At 39.9% G+C, this 6,470-nt stretch overlaps 1 pseudogene across 1 annotated transcript in view; it reads left to right on the plus strand.

Moving 5' to 3' along the window:
• The window catches only part of LOC308645786 (olfactory receptor 7E24-like), a 23,741-nt pseudogene extending 22,681 nt beyond the window's left edge, over positions 1-1,060 (plus strand). The window contains exon 2 of the transcript in view: positions 118-1,060. The product of the transcript in view is annotated as an olfactory receptor 7E24-like (transcript). The remainder of the gene's footprint in view (positions 1-117) is intronic.
• Positions 1,061-6,470: the final 5,410 nt, after the last annotated feature.

Raw genomic sequence — 6,470 nt, forward strand, 5'->3', positions numbered from 1 at the left:
ATGGACCCAAAGTGTGAGCTCCTTCCTTGTGCATATTTTAATTCAAATATTTCCAGAATGAGGAGAGCCTGTTTTTTGTATTTCTTTTTTAACACCTTTTTTGCTTTTTTTCAAAAGGTGTCCAACATACCTACAAGAACAAAATCTAACCCATGTCTCTGAATTCCATCTCATGAAACTCTCAGAGGACCCAGATCTGCAGCCCCTTCTCTCCGGACTGTTCCTGTCCATGTACCTGGTCACAGTGCTTGGGAACCTGCTCATCATTCTGGCTGTCAGCTCTGACCCCCACCTCCACACCCCCATGTACTTCTTCCTCTCCAACCTGTCCTTGGCTGACATCGGCTTCATCTCCACCACAGTCCCAAACATGATTGTAAATATTCAAACTCACAATGATGTCATCTCCTACATGGGCTGTCTGACACAGATGTCCTTTTATGCCATTTTTATTTGTATGGGTTATATGCTTCTGACTGTGATGGCCTATGACAGGTTTGTGGCCATCTGTCACCCCTTGCATTATACAGTCATTATGAACCCTCGCCTCTGTGGCTTCTCAATTTTGGTATCATTTTTGCTGAGTCTCTTGGACTCTCAGCTGCACAATTTGATGATCTTACAAATTACTAGCTTCAAGGATTTGGAAATTTCTAGTTTCTTCTGTGACCCTTCTCAACTTCTGAATCTTTCCTGTTCTGACGCCTACTCTATTACTACTGGCAAGTATGTTCTTTTTGCCCTATATAGCTTTTTCCCCATCTCAGGGATCCTTTTCTCTTACTATAAAATAATTTCCTCCATTCTGAGGATCCCATCCTCAGGGGGGAAGTACAAAGCCTTCTCCACCTGTGGCTCTCACCTGGCAGTTTTTTGCCTATTTTTAGGAACAGGTACTGCAGTGTACTTTGGGTCGGCTGTATCACATTCTCAAAGAGTGAATGTGGTGTCCTCAGTAATGTACACTGTGGTCACACCCATGCTGAACCCCTTTATCTACAGCCTGAGGAACAAGGGTATCAAAGGTGCTCTTTGGAAGCTTCACAGCAGGGCAATCTAATCCCAGCTTCTGTGGTACTGGTTGCAATGTGTGTTGGAAAATGCAGCAAAGTTACATACCTGGTCCTGTTCAGATGTGCCTTATGCTAATTTCTCACCAAATTTTACAGTAGAATGGTTGGAACTCCTGTTGGCAAAGAATGTTTGGAACTTTTTTACATTGGAAAGAAAGTTTCACTTTTGTAAGATAAGGAATGGTGGAGATAGATGATAGTGATACTTTGGCAACTATACCTATATTTAATGCCACTGAGCTTTGCATTTGACAATGGTAATAATGGCAAGTTTTTTTCTTTTTTTGTAATTTAAATTGACCATAATGAATGTGGCTTTAAGAAGGTAGTATTTTCTAAGAATAAATAGAGGAAATCGATGAAATAAATAATCTTCTTTTTTAAAATTTGTTTTAATTACTGACAAACTTTTTTAAATTATTTTTTGTTGTAATTAATTATACATGATAGTAGAATGCATTTATGCACTTTGATAGATCATACATAGATGGGATATAATTTCTCATTTTTCTGAGCGTACATGTTGCAGAATCACATTGGTCATGCAGGCACATACATACATATAGTAATAATGTCTGTTTCATCCTACTATCTTTCCTATCCCCACATCCTCTCTCTTTCCCTCCCATCACTTCCCTCTACCTAATCTAAGGTAACACTATTCTTCTCTCCCACCCCCTCACCTTATTGTGAATTAGCATCCACATATTAGAGAAAACATTCAGCCTTTGGTTTTGTGAGATTGGCTTATTTCACGTAGCATGATATTCTCCAACTCCATCCATTTACTGGCAAATGCCATAATTTCACTCTTCTTTAAGGCTTCTTTTTTACTAAAAATTACTGAAAAGCATTATTTGGTGTTCATTTTCCAAACTTTTTATTCCACCATCATTGGTAGGACAATCTTAGAGTTTGTGAGAGGCTCACCTATTTTGCCAGTCTGTTCTATGCTTTGAGCCTCCAAGGTCAAACCTGTGCCTCCAGCCTTTCTGCTTGATGGCTCCAGTTCAGTGGGCCCCATCCTGTGTTTCTTCTCACAATGGTTGTGTCTTAGGAAGTCCCTACCTGAGTGTACACAGATGTCAGCCCTGAAGATGAGGTGGGAGGCCCCTGGGTACCAGCCATGTGGAATCCACTCTCCTTAGTCATGACCACCTGAGCCAGTGTAAACAGGTAACTGCTGAGGGAGGTGAGGATGGAGGAAGGACCAACATGCAGTGTGGCTGCCAGAGGGGAGAGCGCTGCACAGTGTCAGCCATGGGGACTGAGAGTCGAGGCATGTGTGTGTTATCCATGGTGGTGAGCATGACTGAAACATCTTACAATTTATGATTTTAAAATCACTGCTGGGTACATTGCACACTAATGTGACATTTATGGTCAGTTCTACAATCAATATTGTGCTGACTCATTCATATTTAACAATATTTGAAGTTAACCAAAGACAAGGATACTTATTTTATACTCCATATATTTTTTTAATTCTTTATACCTTTATTTTATTTATTTATTTTTATGTGGTACTGAGGATTGAACCCAGGGCCTTACACATGCTAAGTGAGCACTCTACTGCTGAGCCACAACCCCAGCCCCCAAACATTTGAAAGTGATTTTTTTGTGTGTGTGGTGCTGGAGATTGAACCCACGGCCTAGTATATGTGAGGCAAGCACTCTATCAACTGGGCTATATCCCCAGTCCTTATACTCCATATTTTTTAAAGAAAAAAAAACACAAATCCACACAGGAAGCAAATGAGAAGATGAAAGAATGATGAAACCCCTTGCAGAAAAGGGGCACATGCTGCTTTCTGGTTATGATCCACCACCCTTGATTTAGTTGTGAGGACTGGAAAGCAGTCCTCACACAGAGTTACATATCGTATCAAAAGACTTTGTCCAAAAGCCTTAAAATAAAATAAGGTTTCCCTGAAAGGAAGGTCATTACATATTCCTTACTTTTTCCAAAAGAGTAAGCTATATTTAATAGTGATCATAAACTTCCTTCTCTCTTCTCTGCTCCTGGATTTCTAACACTGCTCAGTTCAATGTCTTTAAAGTCAGTATGGAAAGAGGGGTGAATGATGGAGAAAGTAGATTCAAAGAGTATGTAGAGACTGGGCTTTTTACTATTGAGAATTATTGTTGAGAGTGGATGGACCTAAAGCGTGAGCACCTTGCTTGTGCATACTTGAATTCAAACGTTTCCAGGATGAGGGGTGCCTGTTTTATGTGTTTCTTTTTAAACACCCTCTTTCCTTGTCAAAATTGTCCAAGCAGTATACAAGTACAAAATCTAACACGTGTCTCTGATTTCAACTTATGAGCCTCCCAGAGGACCCAGTCCTGCAGCCCCTCCTCTTTGGACTGTTCCTGTGCATGTGCCTGGTCACAGTGCTTAGGACCCTGTTCCTCATCCTGGCTGCCATGTCTGACTCCCACCTCCGCACCCCCATGTACTTCTTCTTAGCTGAAGCCATGTGTGAAATGCACTGTGGATTTGAGGCACATGGCCAGTGCTGCAGGTTGACCCCTTCATAAGTACCCCTGTGTTTCATGTCTGTGTTCTTCCAGGATGGGACCCTTCTTCTTCTATGTTTGAGATTTCTGGTAGATCCCAGGACAGAGTAGTCAGTGGCATCAGTTTCACCAATATGGCTGAAACAAGATTAAGATCTCCTATCCAGTGAGCACAAGTAATCCAGCACAGACCTCCCTGTGTCCCCCTCTGCAGGATACCTCTGCAGCTGCCAATCCCCCTCCATTCTGGTAATTAGCCCTCTCCATCTGAAGAGGAGACAAAGCAGGTCTGGGTTTCATTACTACTCAGGAATCTGGGAAGGTTGAAGATGTATCAGAGATGTGCCTGCAGACAAGACCCCTGGATTCAGCTTAAAATATTCTGATGGTTGGAAAACAGCGAAAAATATTAATGCATCAGAGCCAGAGATTCACAATTTAATTTTTACTGTTGTTGGCTATATTCATTTTCCCCTGAAACTCAGGGCAGACTTCTTGTGTCTCTGAAACAGCAATGTCATCCAAGGTGATAATTAATTTAATACAATGTCAGTGAATCCAGATTAAGCAGAAAATGTTTGTTCCCTGTGCAACTGATATGTGATAAAGGTGTAAAATGTGGGAAAATGTTAGATAGTTATTAATAATGGAAAGGCTAATCTTCATACTATTCAACTGAGATATCTTTTTTTCAGTGAATTTTTATCTGTTCTTTTTAGAAATTCATGACAGCAGAGTTGTATTTTGACATTATATATAAATGGAGTATAAGTTATTCTAATTAGGATCCTATTCTTGTGGTTGTGCATGATGTTGAGTTTCACTGGTGGTATATTCACATATAAACATAGAAAAGTTATGTTCCATTCATTGTGCTGTTTTTCCTATTTACTGAATTATCTTTTTGAGCTGAAATTACAGTTTTAAAATTTCCATATGTTACATTTTAATAGTTCTCTTATGTAGGTATATGCTGCATATTTGGGGTTAAATGACCATCTACCTTTCATTTGTGATTACTCAGAAACTCTACCATGGTAGGCACAGAGGTAATAAAAAGGGTAAAGGGATGATAAATATTGAATAGACCATTGGTCTGTGTGCAGATCCTGCTCTTTTCTTGCTCAGTGAGGTTCCAACACTCTGGTACTCTCCTGTAAGTACCTTCCTCCTATTTAGGAACGTCCCACAGAGCCAGAGACAAGATAGAACATTTCTTGTTTGTGTCTGTGTCAAGGATACCTGAGCCCCATACTTCTCTCTTTTTTTTTAATTTGTTGTTCAAAACATTGCAAAGCTCTGACATATCATCTTTCATACATTGATTCAAGTGGGTTATGAACTCCAATTTTTACCCCAAATACAAATTGCAGAATCACATTGGTTACACATCCACATTTTTACATAATGCCATATTTTCTTAACAGCATCTACAACCTTCAATTACCAAGAACAATGACAGTGATATCCATGATCCTAGGAGAAGAAAGCAGGAATGAAGGGAAGTGACCGGAGACCCTTGGAGCTTGGTCTGAGACATGTTTCAGAGTTCCACATCATTCCAGTGCTGCAATGGTGCTTTGGCAATCATTCTGAGCAGTACTCCCACTGTTTCTTTAATTAATGAATTCTTAATTAATAAAAAAGCTTAATGATCAAATAAAGGTCACTGAAATATATAAATGTTATAGATCACATATTAATTTTTGTTCTTTATATTTTACCCTAATAAAAATGGACCTAAAAGCTTATGAAGCTCTAAAAAATCATAGAACTGAAAGAAGTAAATTGAGAACATAAGGTTCCTCCTAATTATAGCTAGTGTCCAAATCTTAAGTGGACCTTCATTTTCTTCTCTTCATCTTCCTGAATTAACGTTGGGAAGTCCTTAGAGATGGGTACTGCATGGAACAATTAGTCTAATTGTGAGCTCTGTGCATTGAGCTTCCAAGGTCATATATTAGACTACAATCAGTCTGTGCCTGCAGCCCTTCAGTGGATGGTTCTTGCTAGAGAGTTGCATGCCTGTGTCTCCTGCTGTGGTTACATATCAGAAAGCTCCCAGCATATTCATGGGAATGCTGGGCAAAGGGTCTGAGCCTTCAACGGGCACCAGGTATGGGTGTGTCTTGGCATGTGCACTTCTTTGTCATGAGCCAGCAGAAAAGCAGCATAACCTTGTAAGTGCCATTGGAGCCTTGGGATCCTGAAAAAAAGATCCAAAGTATTGTTTTTATATCACAAGTACAAATCCCCAGTTTGAGTATCCAGATGGGAAGATCTTAAGATGATAAGTTTCATGTATGATGTTTGTGAATTTTTGTTTTTATTTTTGCTGGGATATCATATACCTTATTTATAATGTGCTTTCCACTCACACTGGTATAAGGAATAATAATAACGGAGACACAGAGACAAGATGTAGAGGCAGGAAAAGAAGTGGCCCCTTGTCCAAGTGGCCACATTTATTTATATCGATAGGTTACATTAGGTCATTAGTGCCATAACTACATATTGTTTAGAGTATCAGTAATGTTGCTTATTCTGCAGTTACATTTCAATATGCAATGTCAGGAGCTCTGTGCAGCTCTCAAGAAAGTCCCTTGTCTAAAGTTACTCTTAAGAGGGCAGATAGGAGAACCACTGCTTGATGAAAAGTTATTGTTATCTAGCAAGCAAGTTCCTTTATTTCCAGGAGCTAACGTGACTAAGATCAAGGTCGAAACTGATAAAACTCTGAACACAGAGCTTCCTCGTGAGCAACATTGCTACAGCAGCCAGGCATCCCAAGTCTTTCACACGGAAGTTTCCCAGCAGCCAGGCATTCTGTACCTTTGCACAGAAACTTCCTAGCCACCAAGCATGCCACAATCACGC

This window comes from Spermophilus citellus (genome assembly GCF_964194105.1).
Source record: "Spermophilus citellus genome assembly, chromosome: 3".
In the NCBI taxonomy this organism is placed as follows: Eukaryota; Metazoa; Chordata; class Mammalia; order Rodentia; family Sciuridae; genus Spermophilus; species Spermophilus citellus.